We start from the raw sequence: 23504 nt of genomic DNA on the forward strand, positions 1-23504 counted from the left end.
AAGCTTTGTATCCCATTAGGTTACTAAGATTCTACTGAGAGGGATTCATTGCACAATAACTCACCGGGGACTTGCACACAGCCTCATCTGGTTTTTGGTTCATCAACTCAATGATTTAATGAATGTACATCTGAAGTTAGGTGATCCAGAAGTTAGATGCATGATTATTTTGAAGTATGTTTATAATAGGTCCTTTCTGTCGAATGCATGTGCAATTGGTTTTACATTCCAATTTTATAAGTTTAGGGCATACCATTATAACTGTTACTTTTTCCAATTGAAATTTTTTATAGTGTATCTAGCATGGTGGGATGCATGGCTTTGTCCTTATATACTCTTTGACCAAAAATTCACAAATTTAAAAGTATGCGTGTTAGAAACAAAAAGATGATGAAAATGAGAGGATACCATATCACAAATGGGCCATGCATTCAAGTGTACTACTGTCCTAATTTAATTTCAGAGTATCCAATGTTGTCCCTTGATGTTTATAGCCTTTGAGAAGATAAAAGATACACCGGCATTCCTAAATTATCTTTTGAAAACTACATCAGAGGCATGAAAACAGATGCCTAACCTTACACTAGTTATATCTGGTGGGTGCTGTCTCTGACAAGGTAGGAGCACATTGTATCCTTTGGTTTACATCGTAGGCAGGGTCAGGAATCTCTCTGTAGTACTTGTGATGCAAATATTGTGTCCAACACTTTATAAAATGGAACGAGAACTGTTGGGAAATGTACTCTAATGAGCAAGAATGAATGGAAAACACCCAATTATGAGCAAACAAATCTCTTAAAACCAGAATATTAGGAAGTGAATTACAATAATTTAAGCAATGTCTTAAAGCTTCAGAACAATGGCAATGTAGATCATTATAGGATGTTTATCCTTGTGGCCATACACAATCTCCAGTCAACCCAACTTTAAATGAATGCACGTATGAACCTCCACTATTAATATTATAATTTATTGTACGTGCAACACAAGAGGTCCAGATGTTTTATGTGACAAGGAAAATTGAGTTGTTGGTAAACCCCAATACTGAATGGCAATAATTAGGTAGAGAGGCAATCGAAAGAATGAAATGATAGAATAAGTTGAGGCTTATCAGGTCAACCTTGTTGGGAAGTCATATGAACGAGGCTTATCAGGTCAACCTTGTTGGGAAGTCATATGGACGAAATATCTCAAAGGCTCAAACTAATTTTACCCTATGGTATCTTCAAAAAATGCACGTAATGCTTGATCTAGGAGACGAAGTTCATTAATGCAAATGCAACCAGAAACGTATAGCAAGTGGGGCCTTAAGGGGGAGTGAAGTCTTCAAAGTGTGCCCTCCAAATTGCAATTAGAGGAGATTTGTACCCTAATAATGCCAATACTTAGTGTGGTAAAATTTTGGCTGTCTAAAGAGGCTACCCTAATGCTTATTTTATAATAATTACACTAAAACACTGGGAGTGGTGGGAAACCAAATCTGCAACTTATGGACTTGCATTGTAATGCTTTTTCCCAAATTGCCGATGGGTACTTGCCTGTTAATTCTGTCATAATTTTTGCTTCCAAATTGACAACAGCTTTAGTTCATGCGTGGCACCTAGTGCCTTTAACCTATAAGAGTCTATACGTTTAGTTTATTTCTAACATGCTGATAAGGGCACAATCTTAGGGACCTTTCACCATTTCTAGCTTTCGGATTGACAAAGCTTATGGTGCATGGACTCTTTAAGTGATGATGATTTTATGCATGGCAGGCTATTACTTATATTGAACTAACATGTGCAAATAGCATGATTTGAGAAAGTATTGATGTGGGAAGTAGACCACAACAAAAGAAACGCCTTGTGATTAGTCAAACCGTCAAACACTAAGCCAGCAGTTTCAGATTGTCTTTTATTTTTCAGATTCATGCTCATTTTCCTAGGATCTACACAAAACTATCAGATGATGCAGTTGTTGTTACAGTTCTACAGTTTTTTTTTGTTCTTGGGGATCAATGGTTTCATATTTCTTATGCATATGATGCTAATAATAGTTTTCTTTGTACTCTAATCGTTATTCAGAAGCACCCAATGCAAATTGGGTCCATTTAGCATTACTCTTCTGTAAATTTAGCATGCCAGTCATCCAGATTGCTCCTGGCATCAGATCACCGGTAACAAAGTTATTTTCTTTACTTCCTCAAATTTGGTATCATAAAATGGTTGCAAAATGCATCCCAGAGGCAGAGTGATGACATTGATAAATTAGAAAGATAAAAAGAAGAGGAAATGACCATCCAACTATCAGAATGTACCATTGCATTGAATTTAACAACAGTCCTCATCAATGTCATTATTAATGACAAGAAAAGAGCTTTTTTTTATACGGCTTTTTGGTGTGACATCCTTAGCATGGTTCCAAAACTTGCAGTAAACTCACAGGTACTTGTGAGTCAAAATCCGAAACGAGCTACTCGCTACTCACCACCAAGTCAGCGCTAATGCAGTACAAGGACTTAAGTCGAGTACTCGCTGAGATGGACTCCGTAACGTGGCAAAAATGCGGGATGCGTCAGAAATGCGGTAAAAGGACTAACTTTTTGACCTAAGAAAACCTAATTCGACCTACTGCCTACATTATCTCTCACAGAATCTGAACTCTCCCTTGGGCGATTTAAGCTGGTCGAGAAAGCGATTTTTCTGCAGTTTTCGTATTTACAATAAATTTTGTTTTCCCTTTTTCTTTGACAATTTTTTCGGATTTCTCTTGCATCTCAAATTTTTCTATATACATATTAATTCAAATGCATTCAAATCACCTAGTATTTAGGTAATGGTTAGCATAAGTTTTCCATAGTTCAGGAAATACTTATAAATTATTTCTGAAAAAAACTGTATGTTTTTTTGTGTCACAGAATACCTAATATTAAGTTTTCTATAGTTCATGAATTATTTATAAATTGTTTTTGGAAAAACTGTATGTTTTTTTTTTGTCACATAACTGTGTATGTCTTTTGTGTCACAGAATACACAGCTTTTTCAGAAATAATTTATAAATAGTATTTAGGTATTTAAAACATTATTTAGAAAACATATTGTTTATTTGTTTAAACTCATCATATTTCTACAATTCAGAAGATTATTGTTTGAGTTTTCTGAATTCAACTGTGTGCAAAAATTCTACATAGTTGAATTCAGAAATCTCACACTAAATGTTTATTCTTATTTTCACATTCATTCTAAATAGCATATAGTTTATCTATTTTAAATTTCTAAAAAGTATTATAGATTTTTATTTATATTATTAAATTTTTATTTTGATCACTAAATTAACAGAGATTTGAATCTTGGTGACAATAGCAACGCCACAACTTAACCAACACATAACTGGATGAAACTTTATTATTGACTTTATTTTTATTTACATAAAATTATTTTATTTGATCCAAAGAACTATTTCATTATTGTAAATTTTGATTTTATTTTTGAAAAACACGCCATTCTTTATTGCAATAGTTTTATTTTATTTTTACTTGGAGAATAGTAGTTAAATATTAGATATGTATATGTTACTACTTAAAATTATAATTTCAGTTATAATTTGTTTATAAAAAATGGAGATTTGTTTTTCTTGATGTCTATTTACAGCTTCTTAATTTTAATATTATTTTGACATGTAAATTATTGTCAAATTTAAGGTAAAGCATAAGAGTTTTTATTAACACATTCATAACATAATGCTCCACCCTTTGTTATCATAGAACACCTCCTTACATAAATAAAATTAACACTATTTATTTATGTTTAGGTGCATTGAAATTGGTACAAATATTTATGTATTTAATTTACTTTTTAAAAATTTGAAATGTTATATTTTTCTAATATTTTTTTCAATTCTAAATTTGTAGCAATTAAATATTTTTCTCATTTCTTGTTTAATTTGGGGGTTCTCTGCCTTCACATGTAATAACATAGAAGGTGAAAGTTAACTGTTGGTGGAAAGGATATACCACTTGGAAGCATGGCATACTCCAATTAACCACAAGAGTTTGCAACTATTTTTGGTTCAAGATGAATGGAGACATTAGTTGTCTTAAATGTAACCTTGCATATTGTTGATTGTGATGTAAAGTCTATCTTAATGTTAAGCCAAAAGTTCAAGAATAAAAGATGAAAACAACCTTTGCATTAATTGAAAAAAAAAATATAGAAATGATGTGGAAATCTTCAACTATTGCAATTGTCATTAATTTTGGCATGACACAAGAAACAAAGGTATATATGACAAAAATTGTGAGCTTTAGTCTCATTCCATGAGTTTATGATACATGCACTTTGTTGAGTTTTAGCAAATTCCAATCACAAAGCTTTTTGTTCCACATAACGCACCAAGATCACAACTTTTTCTTGAAGGTACCACTTAGGACAAAGACAAATATGAGAAAGCAAAAGAAATATGTGCAAAATTTTGGTTATGCCACAACTTTAATAGTTATAGAGGACAATAGTACAAGGTTCTTAGTCCACACAACATAAGTGGGTCATTGCTCTGGAAAACAATGGTATATACAAAACCAATTATGAAGGGTAAGAGAGGCATCAATGCAAGTATGATGCACTATATTATTGTATGAGAGGGATACAAAAGATATCACTCTCATCCTTTTTCTAGTGGTGGCAAATGGTGAGATGGTGTTCTCGAGGTCCATAGATAATTAAAAAGCATCTAAATTTTGTACTTCATAGGATGTTTTAGACAAGACTAGCTCTTGCATGCTAGAAAATGTTTAGGACAATATTGGACATCCACATTTAAGCTTCAAGTATGAAAATATATTCAATTTTCTTTTTCCATTTCAACAAAATCACAAACTTAGTGAGCAGTGAAAGCAAAATATCATAGCAATTTCATCATCTACCATGATGGATTCATCGTGACTATGATGATTGAAAATTTCCTATATGTCTAAAGCAATGAATTCATCATACTTATTTGTGATGTCTAGTTACATTCTTAAGTATGATGTCTAGTGACATTCTAGTTTTTTTTTTCCCCCTCTTCCAAGCATATTTATTCCATAATATTTTAATTTATTTACAATTTTAGGTTTCCACCACTATGTTATGAACAAAATATTGTTTATTTTATTTTTCTTTAGAATTATTATTCTTATGTATTTTAGTGACTTTATTTTTATTTACATAAAAATATTTTCTTTTATATATATTTTAATTTTAATTTAATTTGAACTTATTCTATTTGATTACATTGTTTAAGAAGAGCTATTTCATTATTGAATGTAAATTTTAATTTTACTTTTGAAAATAAAATTTCATTATTCAATAGTTTTATTTTATTTTACTTTGGAAAATGTGGTAAATATTAGATATTTATATTACTACTTAAAACTATAATTTTAGTTATAATTTGTTTATAAAAATAGAGTTTTTATTTTTCTTGATGTCATTTTAGAACTTCTTGATTTTAATATTACTTCAACATGTAAATTGTTATCCAATTTAAGATTAAGGATAAGAGTTTTTGTTAACATATTCATGTCATTATTCTCTACTGGACTTGTTGTTACCATAGAACACCTTTCTACATATATAAAATTTAACACTATTTATTTATGTTCATGTGCATTGAATTTAGTGTAAAGGTTTATATATTTAAATTTTTTTTTTCAAATTTGAATTGTTATAATTTTCTAATATTTTTTCAACGTTAAATTTGCAACAATTAAATTTTTTTTTTCATTTCTTGTTTAATGTAGGGCTTTGTACCTTTACATTTGACAAAACAGAAGGTGAAGTTGAGGTGTTGGTGGATATGATATACCACTTGGATGCATGGTATGCTCCAATCAGCCATGAGAGTTTGCAACTATTTTTGGTTCAAGATGAACAAAGACATCAATTGTCTTAAGTGCAACCTTGCACATATTGTTGATTGAGATGTAAAGTCTATTTGAAAGTTAAGCCAAAGGTTCAAGAATAAAAGATGAAAGCAACTCTTGTATTAATTGATAAAAATTATTGAAAGGACGACGAAATCTACAACTATTAAAATAATCATGAATTTTGGCATAACACATGAAACAAAGGTATATATGACAAAAAATGTGAGCTTTAGTCCCAGTCAATGAGTTTATGATACATTCACTTGAGTTTTAGCAAAATCCAATCATATTAAGCTTTTTGTTCAACGTAACAGACCAAGATCACAACTTTTTCTTTAAGGTACAAATTAGAACAACGACAAATATGAGAATGCAAAAAATATATATGCAAATTTTTGGTTATGCAACAACCTTTTTTCAACATGGCATGAAGCCCATATTGGGAGAATTCAGCCACAACTTTAATAACTATATAGGAAAATAGTACGAGGTTCTTACTCCACACAACATAAGTGGGTCATTGCTCAAGAAAACAATGGTATATAAATATCATGGCAATTTAATCATCTACCATGATGGATTCATCATGACTATGATGATCAAAAAATTTCCTCTATGTTTAAAGCAACAAATTCATCATAATTATTTGTGGTGTCTAGTGATGTTTTAGTTTCTTTGTTTTTCCTCTTCCAAGCATGTTTTCTTGGTCTCTTAAGCTTTGAGGTTATTGTAATGTTATTTATAAACCTTAAGGACTTGATAAAACAAGTTCTTACTATGGATCTACTATATTAGACAGTTGTGATTGGTGTTCTTGTAGGGAGTTCTTCATTATTTGAGATTGACATTGTACCAACGATAGGAAAAGTGGTTTTAGTTCTAGCTATTGACGTTCATTGAAAGTTCTTTATTGCTTGGAGGCTCTATGCATTAAACCTAAGGTTCTTTTATTTCATTTTTATGCCATTTTGAAGCACTAAGTGAGTGGAGACTCACATTTGCTAAGTTTTTAGCAATGACATATTTCTCTAGGATAAATTTATCTTTTGACGGTGTTTGTTCTTTGTAATTTTTCTATATCCTTGGTCATTTCTTGCTAATCAATCTTAGTCATATGTGCTCTCTTAGAATAAGAATTAATAATCATTATTGGCAAGCTAGTTAAGGAATATAATTCTAGTTTATGATGCAACATCTCCAACAGAATAAAAAAATGTAGATAATTTGAGTTTCAGATTGGAAGAGATTGTAATAGTTAATATAGCACGTATCTCTTCTCACCTCTACTTTCTTTTACTTTTTACTTTGACACTTGTTATTATTCACTAGAGAACCATCCAAACACTAAGTCAAGATTTTAGATATTTGATGTGTACAATTATTGCTTGCTTACAAACCCATAAATATGTACTCGCAAATACTTAGTGTGAATATCCAGATAGAAAAACTCTAAATCTTCATAAGATAGCATTTAAATTTCAGTCCTAACTTCGTAGCACTTTTAGATTTGATCACAAGTGAAGGTTGCTTGAGGCCATTTGCATGAAGAAACACAAACAAACACAAGTATCTTACTTACCTCATCTTTGTGTAATACAACCTTTATATTCATACAAAAAAGGTAGAGAGCACAACTAGTCATGAGTTGGTTGACTTGAAGGACATTGATCCATATAACAACTAAACTATGTATGCTTGGAACCCCATGTTTAGAGAAGATAAAATTATTGATTTTTAGAGGCAAAACAATGATGGTACAACAAAATTAGGAGGAAAAAGATTGGTTGGCATCGTAACTGATGATGATATATATCTTGAGAAATCATCACCTTCTAATTCAAGGGATCGCTCAGCCACAACCAATTGTAAACAATAAGACTTTAACAATTGCTAAAATATATAAAAGATAAGATAATAAATTGCCATAACTTTATCTTTTTAATAATACTTTAATCATCACAATACATATCTTATCTATCCATTTTTGTATCCACATATTAATTTAATGTTATATTTTATATATATCTTACTTTCCCAACCTTCTACAAACTCATTTCATAATTTGTAGACTTGCATTTTAAATAAATTTTTTTTAAAGAATTTAAATTTTGCAAGTTTTTACGAGTGACCCAATCCTATCAAAATTAAGTCTACCGAATTCTGAACGGCTCTGCAAGCTTCTGATCTACGATTCTTCACATCGAGCATTACTTGTGCAGGTCATACTTTATTCAAGCTAAAAAAATGGGATTTCTTTGTCTGAACTTTGAATCAATATAAAACCAGAAGATAATTAGTTGATAATTCTCTTACTTTGATCCAAAGCCCACCTGTAACTATTATTGGATTCTGTAACTTCAGTCTTTCTTTTAACGTCAACGAATTTGGTAGTTTGTGAACAATCAATATAAATACAATTTAATCATAATTTGATAGTAGATTTTTTCTTGTCAACTTCGATATTTTCTTAGATTAGATTACGTAGATTTTTTGTTGTCAACATTTCGCATCAAATTTAATGATCTGTCATCAAAACATATCTGTACTTTGCGGACAATCATAATTTGACTCTTCTGACCGGTTCTCTCCAGATCTATTGAATTGATTTAAATTTGTTTCACTAATTTTGGGTTTCAATTCTTTATTGAAGTTGTTTTCTCAGGAAGTTTTTATGCTGATCTTACATCTCACCATGGTTAAGGACTTCTTGATATCTGATCAAGTCTTCTTGATTTTAGCATTTTGTCCAGTCATTGAAATTCAGACTTCTTGATTGCTATGGCAGCAAACGTTCACCACAATCAAGACTTGAGCATCAAGTAAAAGCTGACATCCTCTGAAGAAGACTTTAGATTTCTAGTTTGGTAAGAGCAATCTATCAGAATAGGAGTGTTCAGGAGAAACAAGACAATAATGTCAATTTCTTTAGATGTAGATCATAGTTGAAAAGGAAGACTCATGCATTGACCTTTTGTACTCTCTTTATTTTTCTTTTTTTTGGTCTAGGGCAGCCATATATAGAAATGTATCTAGATAATATGTGGTTGACAGAAAATTAAAGAATTTAAGAAATATTTTCTTAAATTTATGTTTTATTTTTAATTTTTTTGGTAAATTTTTTGATTCATAAATTAGTGAGGTCATAAATGGGAGCTATCATCTTCAGTATTAACATTCAACAATAGCATGTTAACCGAGTTTGAAACTTGATGACAAGAACAACATCACAACTTAACCATCATATTATGTCAATATTTGTATTTTTTTTAAAAACAACTGTTTATTTATTATAATTTTTAACAATGACATCACAACTTAACCATCACACTATGCCAATACTAGTATTTTTTAAATAACTAATTATTTATCTTATTTTTTTTAATTAAAATTTGAAGAGAAGTGTAGAAAATTAATAATAAAGTTTGAGATGTTTATGTTGGTATGTGGCAACTGATCATGTTGCTAGGCTTAAATTTTAGTGACTTTTTCAGTTGTGTTTCCTCCCTATATCAATTAGTGCTAGGGTGGGGAAGGGGGGAGGGGTGGTTTATCATTTATCATTAGGTCATAGATCTAATGGTGGATATTTTGTGCGTTTTGTTTGCCCTAAAAAGAAACCCTATTTTATGAGGGCATTGTAATATGGTTGTATATCATATTATAATTTTCTCTTCGTTGGATAATAGAAAAATAAGTGGACAACTATTTCTTTGGTGGATGTAGCCCAAATTGTGTGAACCACGTTAAATCTCTATGTTAATGTGTTTTGTTATTTTTGCCTCTCTTATTCTGCATTATTATTATTATTTTTTATTGCTACAGTGTTCCTTAAACCCTAATAGCTTACATAAATATATTTTAAGTTTTAGCAATTGATTGAAGATATATTTATTTTTTGTTAATTAATGTTGTATTTGATGGTGAGAAAGACTTCAAACTATGTTTAAAATTAATGTTTACTATGAGAGTTGATCTTTGAACTTGATATTGTTTTTGATTAAACAAAGCAAAAAACGGGTGTTGACCCTATACAAAGGCAATCCAAGAAGGCTACATACAACTCGTCAAAAACAAACATTTGACAACAAAAGCCAAAAACAACCCAATTATAACATACTAGTAGAGCAACTAGTAAACCACGTCGAGGGTGGGTAGAAGTTTCATCCACAAATTGGGGAAGAGTTTGGGAAGAAGAGGAAGAATGATATATCCTCCTAAGATGAACAATAGTCCACGCACCACTATCATTTGGAACACCAACACAAGGGAGGGAATCCCCTTGGTGGGACTATCACCCACAAAAGTTGGATGTTGACCAAGTGACAAATCCACCACTAAAGGCTGGAGCAGAATAGGAGCAATAGGTGGAGAGGGGTCCACAAGTCTAAACGAGAACATCCTTAGAGTAGAAGAAGGATCCATGGGGCCTGAGGAGGCCACCCTAGAAGTAGGACGATTGTCCTATGAGGAATCATCACCATCCTATGAAGAGTCATCAGAGGAAGAATTAGAAGCTAGGATAGTTAGATGGTCACCATGAGTGTCCTTCCACCAAGTGGCAATGCCTTTACAGTGTCAAATAGAACAATTTGTGGCCAAGTGACCAGTAGAGAAGCAATGATGACAACAGAAGGGGATGCCCTCATAATCAGCGATTGAGTCCATGGCCTATCCCCAACCATAAGATCTGCATCCCCAGGAAGAGGTATGGAGATGTGAATATCAATCAAAATGCATGTGAATGTAGAAATACCCATTGAGGAAGTTGTATCATCAACCTTCAAGAAGCAGTCGATAGAGTTGCCAATAGCCTCAAAACATGAAATCTCCCAAAAATGAAGGGAGAGATTGGGAAGATAAACCCACACTAGACACACACTGAGTGGTTTAGTAAGAGGGTTGATGGAGGCTGTCCATGGTTTGACCAAGAGAGAATGAGCACCCCAAGCCCACAACTTACTTATAACCAAATCACAATCAGTAGAGGAAAAAAAAAACACACAAAAAAACCTTTAGCACAAGGGAAAACCTTTTGAACTTGATATTGTTTTGTTTATTGATATAGTATAGTTTTCATTTTTGCATTATTTGTTTACTTTTATTGTTTATTATATGGGTTGTATTCCTTCAAAATAATGCTTTCTCTCTTAAGTCGAGAATTCTTGGTAGCCCCACAACATTAGGTTATCGACGATTAGGAATATCTTCAAGGGATTTTTCCTATTTATTTTTCATTCTCCCTAGTAGGTCAATATGGTGCTTAATCACTCTAGTTGTTAGTTCATTTGGAACACCTTGACGATGCTTTCTTATTGAACACAACACTAAAAGGTTTTGAACAAGTGTCCTCGAATATTCTTATATGGGTTGTGTTGCTTAAACTTCCCATCTCAATGTGGAAGTTCTTGGAGTAGATTATCTAGTCTCTTTGTTATTTTATTTGTTGTGAAACTACTTATTTTCCCACTTGACTTCATACAAAGGGTTTATTGGAAGTGAATTCATCTCTAACCTTAATGAATCCATTAAGATTTAGGCATGTGACATTCTTTTTTTTGTTAAATTCACATATAGTAATTTACCCAACACATGTTTCTAATGATAGGATCCATACCACAAGATTAAAGATTGTTTGTTAATGTTAAAGTTCATTGTTCAGACAACAATTGATTATTATTCTCCCCTTGGTCAAGAGACTGGTTGGTTATCTATAGGTGGTAAAATCCTACACTCATAAGATAACCTTAATCCAATGGCCCTTTGCTAAAGCCATACTTTGTCTATAAGGTTGAGGTTCCTCTAGTAGAAAAAACTAAGGTCATTATTCCCTCCTCAAGGCCACACCATAGTTTATTCTCAAATTATGACTTGTAACCCTAGTGAAAGGTGTTGTGTGAATGTTGGGACACCTCTCGCTAGTTCTCGACCCTCTAAGAACTCATGTAGTATATCTAGTAATGATAGGTCTAATGCTATTACACTATTAGTAGCCAACTAATGTTGATATGATTGCCAACCCCTACAATATAATAGTAGGGATATGGCTAGGTGAAAATAGTGCATACCTTTTATAGGGGATAAATTTTGTTATATCAACATGGATCAACAAAAATGAACCCAATTGAGTGTGTTCCTTGGTATTTTGGAGAGGTTCCTTGACAAAGTTTCCCCTAGCAATTTCCTATATAGGTTTGTTCAAGTTTTGATTGATATCTAGTAAGAGATGGCCAAATGTACCCATATTACTCTATGTTCTTGTTGTGTAATTGGCATAGGTGCAAGAATAGGGATAGGGAAACTAATAGAAACAAGCATAGTAGGAGAAAATGAATTTAAACAATAACCATAATGTCAGACTATTCAGGTCATTATAGTGGGTGGAAAGAAGGGTGGTGATGAAGAATTTTATTAGGATTGTAATCTCAAGATTGAGGAGTGTGTGATAAAAAATGTGTGCAAATACGAATGATTGAAAACCTAAATTAAACAATCCAAGCTAACACACAATTCATTCAAATACCTCAAGATTGAGAACACTATTAGAAAGGATATTGGAAACATCAAATAACAATAAGTAAATGCAAACTAATATCCCTTCAATTTGATTGTTCTCTAATTGGATGTGCGCTCGATGATGTCGTGAATGCTTGATCTTCCTCCATGATGTGGGATTATGCAACTTGGGTTCAAAACATGAGTGTAGGATGATGCGATGTGAGTATTAAAATTGACATGGTAATGGTATGAGCATGGAAAGATGGATGAAAGTGCTACATTACGACGATATGGATATATGAAAGGTGGATGAATTGCCAAGAAATGAGAGGGCTTAAATAGAAAATGGACGGAGAGGAGAGGATTTGAGGAATGAGACACATGTCCTCAAAGAAGACAAGTGACAATCATCAGGGTGCCATGTGGAATGAGATTCCACACTTGTCCTTAAAGAGGACAAGTCGATCAACTAGGAGTGACAAGTGTCCTCAAGGAGTACAAATGTCAAGAAAGAGCATGACATGTGTCCACAAAGACACATGTCCAATTTGGGAGATGGCCACCCAAAATTGGTTGCAATTTCCTAAATATTAGGAAATTAGGATTATGCACACCAGGGGAGGAGGTTAGGGAGGATGGGGTTAACTAGATAGATAGGGTTGGTTAGAACCTAGGGGTTAGGCTATAAGCTAGGTTAGAAGGTGGTTAAAGTTAGTAGGCATGTGACTTAAATGAAATATTTGAATTAATTAAATTCAAATAAGAAGATTGAAAAGGGGTATTTATTAATTAAGATATTTGATCAATTAATTGGACATGACCCTATTAATTAAATTAATTTGACCAAAGGGGATGCCATATTTAATTAAATAATATAGACTATTTAATTAAAACAAGCGACCATGTGATTTTAATTTGACTAAATTAATTGGTCAAATTTAAGTGTCTACATTTTGTACCTCTTCGTTGTGGCACTAGAATAGCATGGGTGCAAAGACAATAAGATACTTATGACTCGAAGAGAAAGTGAGTGAGAAAAATGCCCTGGGCGGATGAAGGAATGGCTAAGGATGCCCCCTTGGGAGGGTGCACGGGGAAAAAGGGACCGAGCGGTGTCTCGAAAGAAACATTGCCCCAATGGATGAGGTGGATGGTGATGAATGATGAACAGTAAATACCCAATAGGTACTGAGAGGGGGGGGGTGAACCAGTATAGACAAAAATTTCACCGACAACTTAAATTGTAAAGACTGCACTAACTGGCAAACAACATCATCATCCTAGATCAAGACATTACCGGTAAAACACAATAAGACTGTAAAAAACATAAACGGGTAACACTTATAACTCAACAAAACCTAATATCTCATCTCAACTTCACCCATATTCTTAAGCATGTAATACATCATAAATACAATGACCATTAGATCGACATGCTTTATCGCTTAACAAAAAACACTAAATCATCGCATGAAAAAGCATCACACATAACACACTGATTTTTCACGTGGAAACCCAACTGGGAAAAACCATGGTGGGGATGAATACCCACAAGTTGTTCTTGAACTCTTCTAAATTTCGCTCTGTTAGGAGCCTAGTCCGGTTAAAGACTTTATAACAGGTTCTGCTAGGAACAGATCCTGCTAGGGATCACTTGGTTAAGGGATGGCTAAATACCCAGTTAGAGGTTAAAACCCTGTTAAAGGTTACCTCGCAAGAGGATTTGAAGAACTCAATGATTTTGAGTCACCCTGTTAAAGGATTTACAAAAAGCCTATTAAAGCTACCCGGTAAAGGGATTTTCCAACTGCTGAAATGGTTAGAAGTCAATAGGTAATACACTGATCTGATAACAACACTCAATGCCAAGGTAGATCCACTTCAGTTCCTTTACATCTGCAATCATTCTCTACATATCTCTACTCACTTCTCCGGTCTGGCAAGAATCACTTCACATACATTCATTTGCCAACAACTTCAAATGAAAATCATCATCAAGTTCAAATGAAAAACCTAAAACCCTAAGCATCTAGGTTAACAATACAGTCGTTTCCAATCCTGACCATTTAAACACATTACATGGGGTAAAACTATCTTGAACAAATCTCAAGACATTATGCATTGTTCATTCTTCACTGCTTTTGGAAGCTGATAACCCATCACAGGCTCTCCACTATTTACTAAGACTTCACACATTCCTGAGGTAGATAGAATCAATCTTCTTATGCAAGATCCTCAAGGAAATTCTTCACACGCACAAGGCTAACATGGCAACGCGATCTAATCTTCATTTCAATGCTAACTCATCATAGGATGTCATCGGTCGAATCGCACATACTTGGAATGCATTAGCCGGAAACCCTGAAGCTAAGATTACCAACTGGTAGTCTTATTAGGTGAAACCCCGATACAAACTTTGCATATACCGGTTCAGTTGCCGGTTTACTTACTTCAACATACCGGTTCACACTTTATCATATTGACATCAATGACAACATACATTATTATCATGTCATCAAACTCTACACATATGCCAACAATCTCCCTATTGGCATTGATGGCAATACACAAAGATATCTCTTCATCTTCTTCCATATTATATGTCTTCAATACTGCAGATATCTTCTCTGCTTCACATCTTCTCCCCCTTTGACAACAATGCCAAAGTCGAGGCACAAGCTTCCATGTTCCACTATGTTGCTCCCCCTGAGGAGTAGCATCCTTCAACACATCAATCCTGAAAAGGTTTGACAATGCAATACCTAACTGATGTGGAGCACATACCTTTAGTTCACCTCTTGAAGGGGCAACACCCCTAATTCACCTCTTAAATAGGTAAATGTAGCCTTCGGTAGAGGCTTGGTGAATATGTCTGCTAGCTGCTCCTTACTGGAAACATGTTCCAATACAACCTCTTTATTCTGAACTTTCTCCCTCAAGAAATGATACTTGAGCTCGAAGTGCTTGGTTCTAGCATGTAATACCGGATTCTTGGAAATATTAATTGCACTTGTGTTATTGCAAAATATACTCACCGATTCAGATACATGGACTTTGAAACCACTTAATACATGCTTCATCCAAATTGTCTGAGTACAGTTCATAATTGCTACTACATATTCTTCTTTTGCTATAGACTGAGAGATACAACTCTGCTTCTTGCTCATCCATGAGACTAGTCTACCACCGAGAAAGAATGCACCACCGGTTGTGATCTTTCGGTCGTCCACATTTCCAGCCCAATCGGCATCTATAAATACTTTGAGATTGAAATCATTACTGTATGGATACCACAAACCATAATCTATAGTTCCCTTCAGATATCTAAGAATCCGCTTGACTGCTACCAAGTGGGATTCTCTTGGACTTTTCTGAAAACGTGCAGCAATGCCCACTGCATGTGCAATGTCCGATCTGATGTGTACTACATAGTGCAACTTACCAATCATTGACCGATATTCCTTCTCATTCACCAATGTTGAATAATCTTCTTTTGACAATATACAACCGGTCATCAACGGTGTACCAACCGGTTTGCTGTCTTCCATGCCAAAGGTTTTCAACACCTCTTTGATATACTTGGACTGAGTGATAAAGATACCATCTTTCATTTGTTGAATCTGGAGTCCAATGAAGAACTTAATCTCCGATTAGTGACATCTCGAATTCCTTCTTCATTTCATCTCCAAACGCATGGCTCATCTTATCATCTCCACCAAAAATTATGTCATCAAAAAACACTTCACAGATCAGAATTTGATCTCCTTCTGACTTTAGATAGATATTGCTATCTTCACTTGTTCTTTCAAATCCAATCTTCACAAGATGAGAGTGTAAACATTCATACCATGCTCTAGGTGCTTGCTTCAATCCATACAAGGCTTTATGTAGCCTACACACCATATCACTATCTTCTGATAGGGCAAACCTATCTAGTTGCTCTATATACACCTCCTCTTCAAGTATTCCATTTAAGAATGTAGATTTTACATCCATCTGATACACTTTGAATCCCTTGAAGGCTGCATATGCAAGTAGCATTCTAACTCCTTCCAATCTAGCTACTAGAGCAAAGGTTTCTCCATAGTCTTCTCCTTCTTCTTAAGCGTATCCCTTACATACCAATCTTGCTTTGTTTCTTGCCATTGTGCCATCTTCATTCAGCTTGTTTCTAAAAACCCATTTGGTTCCAATAACATTTTTGTGCTCAGGTCTGGGTACCAAAGACCATGTGTCATTCTTTTCTATCTGGTCAAGTTATTCTTCCATAGCCTTAATCCAGTCTTCATCTTTGTGTGCCTCTTTAAATGTTTTGGGCTCAAATTTAGAAATCATGCAAGAATTCTCTCCGACCTTTCTTCTTGTAAGTATTCCTGCATCCTTATCCCCTATGATTTGCTTTGGATCATGATGCAGCTTTACATACCTAGGAATGATCTTAGCTGATTCCTCTTGCTTTTCCTCTTCATCCTCATCTTCATCTTCATCTACCGTAGCATCTACTGGTGTAGGAGCACTATTACTTGTACTTGGTTGTTTTGCAACCGGTTCCCAAAAGGTTACACCCAGTTCATCTACCGCTCGCTTGCTACCGGTTTCCTCAGGTTTCTCAGAGGTTTCATCAACTCTAACATTGATACTTTCAACAATTTTCTGAGTCCTATTGTTAAAAAACTTGAGAGCTTTTCTCTTGGTGGAATACCCTAGGAATATTCCCTCATCACATTTAACATCAAACTTGCTCTTGTGTTCACTCCTCTTGATATAACACTTGCTACCAAATACTCTAAAGTAGCTTACTACTAGAGTCTTACCAGTCCAATACTCATAAGTAGTTTAATCCTTACCTTTCTTGATGAGTACCCGGTTCATAGTGTAGACTGCAGTGCTCACCGCTTCTCTCCAAAAAGTGTGAGCAACCTTCCCTTGAATCGGCATCGTTCTGGCTACTTCAACTATAGTCTGGTTGTTCCTTTCTGCTAGGCCATTCAGCTGTGGAGTCCATGGGGTAAACAATTGCCTCTTGATTCCATTCTCTTCACAATACTTATTGAATTTACCAGAAGTGAACTCACCTCCTTGGTGAGTTCTAAGGCATTTGATCCTCTTACCGCTTTCCTTTTCAACTAGTGCTCTGAAGGCTTTAAACTTTCCAAAAGCTTCAGACTTGTCTTTCAAGAATGTGACCCACATCATTCTTGAGCAATCATTAGTGAGAATTATAAAGTACCTATCTCCCTGAACACTCCTAGTTTTCATAGGACCATACAAATCAGTATGCACAAGATCAAGTAAATTATCTACTGTGAAAGATTTACCTTTGAAGGTTGAGGAAGACATTTTCCCTAGTTGACATTCTTTGCACAAAGGATTCTCCGATTTGTTCAGCACAAGCAATCCTCTAACTACCTTGATCTTACTAGCCTTCACAATATTATCAAAATTTACATGGCAGAGTCTTCTATGCCATATCCAGCTGTCATCAAACTTAGTCATTAGACATTGACTAATATTTGTATTTAACTGAAATAAGTTACCTCTGGTCTGCATACCGGTGGCCATCAGTTCACCACTCTTTCCTTTTATTTTGCACACTTCACCTTTGAATTCTAGAGCGAGTCCTTTATCATTCAGCTGGGCAACACTCAAAAGGTTATTCCTGAGACCTTCTACCCAATACACATTACCAGCACTACTTTTTCCATTTAGAGAGATGGACCCTTTTCCTTTTACCATACATGGTGCATCATTACCTAATCAGACTACACCTCCATCATACTCTTCCAGTGATAGAAACTTTTTCCAGTCACCAGTCATGTGGTGAGAACATCCACTATCAATAATCCACTCATTAGAATTATCAAAGTAGGAGACAAGAGCCTTCTTGTGTGACACATCTTCCTTAACAACTACAAACACCATGTCTTCGCTTTCTTCATCTTTTGATTCATCATCAGTGACACCTTCATCGACTGCAACAAGACACTTTCTCCTATTTCCTCCTTTGAACTTTTTAAACTTCTCCGGTTTGTCCTTATTATCACTATTAGTACAGTTGACAACAATGTGTCCTATCCTATTGCAAGAAAAACATTTCAAAGGGAGCTTATCTCTGTATTTTCCAGTTCCCTTAGGAAGTCTCTTGGCAAGAAAAGCTTCAAATTCCATCAGGATCTCCTCATCATCCATATCTTTGTTTTGTCTAGGTTCATAGCTAGTACCAGCTTCTTTTCCCTTTCTAGATAGTGCAGTAGATGCTTTAAAGCTTGATTTAGTCTTTTGAACACTGCCATCATAACTATTTAGCTCATATTCGGTCACCTTAGCAATGATGGAATCTAGAGATACCTTTGTCTTGTTAATAGATCTCAACTCCTAAATAGCGGCAACCCTTATTGCATAAACCGGCAACAAGGATCTCAAAACCTTGCTAACAATGGTGGGATCATCCATTGTACCTCCTGCACTCTTGATGTCTCCAACAACAGTTTTTATTCTTATCCCATATTGTTGAATGGTCTCTCCTTCAACCATCCGCATGTCTTCAAATTTTCCCCTAAGGATCTCTTCCTTAGCTTGCTTCATATGCTCATCACCGCCATAGATAGTCTCCAGAGTATCACATACATCTTTGGGATTGTCTTTATCCTGAACATCTACAAACTCAATATTAGATAGACTGCTAATAAGAGCTTCCATGACTTGCCCATTTTCCTGAATCTCTCTTCTTTGATCATCGGTGAGAGTACCGGTAGGGGCAACATAAGTATTCTCAACATAGTTCCAGTGTTGAGCACCCATTCTTTTAATGTAGATATTCATTCTGTCCTTCCATAACTTAAAGTTATCTTTATTGAACTTAGGACCTTCCCTCTTCATCATTAGAATAGGATCTTTTCCTCAAGTGGTTAAGCTTATAGCACTGAGGACTTGGAGGATGCTCTAATACCAATTGATGAATGATGAACATTAAATACCCAACAGGTACTGAGAGGGGGGGTGAATCAGTACAGATAAAAATTTCACCGACAACTTAAACTGTAAAGACTACACTAACTGGCAAATAGCATCATCATCCTAGATCAAGACATTATCGGTAAAACATAATAAGACTGTAAAAGACATAAACTGGTAACACTTAGAACTCAACAAAACCTAATATCTCATCTCAACTTCACCCATATGATTAAGCAGGTAATACATCACAAATACAATGACCATTAGATCAACATGCTTTACCGCTTAACATAAAACACTAAATCATCACATGAAAAAGCATCACACATAACACACTGGTTTTTCACGTGGAAACCCAACTGGGAAAAACCATGGTGGGGATGAATACCCACAAGTTGTTCTTGAACTCTTCTGAAGTCCGCTCTGTTAGGAGCCTAGTCCGGTTAAAGATTTTACAACAGGTTCTGCTAGGAACCGATCTTGCTAGGGATCACCTGGTTAAGGGATGGCTAAATATTGGGTTAGAGGTTAAAACCACAAGAGGATTTGAAGAACTCAATGATTTTGAGTCACCCTGTTAAAGGATTTACAAAAAGCCTGTTAAAGCTACCTGGTAAAGGGATTTTCCAACTGCTGAAATGGTTAGAAGTCAACAGGTAATACACTGATCTGATAACATCACTCAATGCCAAGGCAGATCCACTTCGGTTCCTTTACATCTGCAATCATTCTCTACAGATCTCTACTCACTTCTCCAGTCTGGCAAGAATCACTTCACATACATTCATTTGCCAACAACTTCAAATGAAAATCATCATCGACCTTATAGACAACAATTAGGTCGGTGGAAAAAACCTAAAACCCTAAGCATCTAGGTTAACAATACAGTCATTTCCAATCCTGATCGTTTAAACACATTACATGGGGTAAAACAATCTTGAACAAATCTCAAGACATTCTGCATCGTCTGTTCTTCACTGCTTCTGGAAGCTGATAACCCATCACGTGCTCTCCATCATTTACTAAGACTTCGCACATTCTCGAGGTAGATATAATCAATCTTCTTATGCAAGATCCTCAAAGAAATTCTTCACGCGCACAAGGCTGACATGGCAATGCGATCTAATCTCCATTTCATTGCTAACTCATCATAGGATGTCGTTGATCAAATTGCACGGACTTGGAATGCATAAGCCAGAAACCCTGAAGCTGAGATTACCAACTGGTAGTCTTATCAAGTGAAACCCCGATACAAACTTTGCATATACCGGTTCAGTTGCCAGTTTACTTACTTCAACATACCGGTTCACACTTCATCATATTGACATCAATGACAACATACATTATTATCATGTCATCAAACTCTACACATATTCCAACAGATGGCAATACAAAGCGAAGCCTAGGGGTGACAAGAAGCAGAGGGGAAAGAGGAGCAAATACAAATGCAACAGAAATATTCAGATGGAACATCATAGAGGGTGAGTGCCTGCAAAATGGGATGCCATGTAGTGAACACTTATTTTGATTTAGCATCGTATGTGATGCACCAGGGTATGAGGAGCCAAGGTGATTTGACCAATTAATCATTTGCATCACCAATCCGCAATAACGTTATGTTTTTCTTCGCAATAAAGTATCAATTTCATGGATTTAGTTAGTTTCAGATGAGACACAAGCAACAATGGGCTTTCAACAAATCAAATCTTGGTCTCAAGTCTTGGTTTTCTTTTGATTTTATCTTTTGGTGACATGTCTTTTAGCTTTTCCAAGATGTCTCTGACTAGAGATTTCATCTCTAGGATGTCTTTGACTGAAAGGCGAGGATGGGATATGTTCACCTATTGTTTTGTTGTCTATGGATTGTCTCTTAGTAATTCTATGACTTGTCCAAGGATATGAGGACATTGTGAGTCTATTGTGAATTGGGGAATTCCTTGTTTGCAACTATCCGATCTGCATGCAAACGACTACAATGACTTTCTGGGTCGAACCTATACCTCTATTGTCATAACCTATTTGCCATAATAAAGCTTAACAATGATAAAGCACAAGAAGCTCTTTCACTTCCATATCTTCTACCTTCCATTCCTCTTTCTCGATTGACCTCCATTGTCCTTCCCGAGTCCATGTAGCCTGCTATCACATGACTGAGTATAATGACACACTACAAAAAAAATATTTGCATTTCATTCACTTGCATCACCGCATATTAGTAATTTCCATTTAATGCATACATATAGATATCATAATTGCATCACATCCTACACACACCACTGATTAGTATATCATATACACATCATGCATTCTCATCATGTAAATAATCATGGCATGTCAATAATCATACATTCATCTATAGTACATTCACATTTGCATCATGCATGTCATATAAAACCCAGAAAAAAACAAAAAAATGCTTGCATTTCATCATGTACATATTTTGCATCCATATCATAAGCATCATAACATCATCATAAGCATCATAGAATCATTATAAGAACATGCATACATAAACTGCACCATCATATAGAATCATAAGCACATAGTACACATGCATATAGTTGCCGCAAGGATGAGTCATCTCATATATATATCAAAATATAATCAGTGTCATGATGCAATAATGTCAATATCTCATAAGGCTACAAAATCACCCAAAGGTGTCTCCATCATCATACAAAATACTAATACAAAATGGTATCCAAAAGAGCTATGATGAACTCCTTCCCTCAGAGCCAGTTGGCCTCGAAGGAATATGAGCTCTTGAAGTCCCTACTCCAGGATCACCCCCTCTATTTCCTCCTCCTAGTGGTGTGGGTGGACCCATAACCCCGCCACTGGATGCATGTTGTATGTCTCACACCCCTATGGTAGTCATCCTGGAAGCTCTCTTGAAGCTCATAGCCCTCAGTTACGTAGTACAAATCTCTCTAGTATGCTATCTCCTCTCCTTCCCGTAGGACATATGCGTATCCAGCCCCTGTGTCCTCATCTACTCTCATGTCTTCCCTTAGTGCCTCCTTAGCCTCATTGTACTGTTGGATGGCCTGATCCCTCTCTCTCTGCATATCTGCTAATTGTCGCCTTAATAGAGTCACGTCTCTCTTGAGATCCTCAATCTCATCTATAATCTATCGCAGTGCTAGCAGCTAATCCTCCTCCTCATCTCCACTCTGAGAACCCTCCTCCTGCCTAGCATGTCCCTGTGCATCCTTGTCCCTATACCTGTCCACCAACCTATAAGTCGTGTCCTCCTCTACCCCATGATGGTCTCGATGGTCTCCCTACTTGTGGATCTTGTCTCTCTCTATCCCTCTCTCTAGCATCCCTCTATCCACCCCTTCCCCCCACCAGCCTCCTTTCTACTCCTCTCCTCTGCCTCCTCCTTCTCTCTCCAACCCTATCCTCATCATCCCCATCATCCTCATCCTCTACTGCCATAGGCTCATCTGGATCTGTCAACCTCGGTACTCGATGTGCTACAAAATAAGCATCATACTCTACATATGTACTTGCATCAACTACATCCCTCAGTAAATCCCAAGACATAGGAACCATCTACTCAAACTGTGTAACTATAGCATCATAGGACAAAATTGGCCCCCAATGAGCCTACTCTCGCACTGTCCATGCAAACTCTCCTGATCCTTGAGGCATCCTTTGCTACCATCCAAACTATCTGTATACCCTATCAATAAGATGCCTATCTAGTATATAAGGTTCCCACCTGATCAAATACCTGCTCTTGAAAACATATGGTAGCTTTGTGGCATCCTCCTCCCAATCCTCACAGTTAAGATAGGGTCTCCATATGACACTATATATGTCATCAATAACCCATCTCCAATAGTCCACCTTCCCAATCCATGGATGGGAAGTGATCATACTGTTTAAGTGTGCATAGGATTATCCATGCCCTCTCCCTTTGAAGTGAACCAATCTAATCATTATAATGTGCTCATATGACCACACATGTAATACCTTGCAACCTAACCCACAACCATCAAGATACAAAAATTGGTGAAGCTCATGATAAAAATATGCTAGTACACATGGACCCCATACATATCTAATGTGTTGTGTCACCAATGTCTCCCCCAACCAACAACCATACACCATATCACCCTGTCTGTACATAGGTGACCACTAATCACTCCTCCAACTA

Source organism: Cryptomeria japonica, chromosome 7 (assembly GCF_030272615.1).
Source record: "Cryptomeria japonica chromosome 7, Sugi_1.0, whole genome shotgun sequence".
Taxonomy (NCBI): domain Eukaryota; kingdom Viridiplantae; phylum Streptophyta; class Pinopsida; order Cupressales; family Cupressaceae; genus Cryptomeria; species Cryptomeria japonica.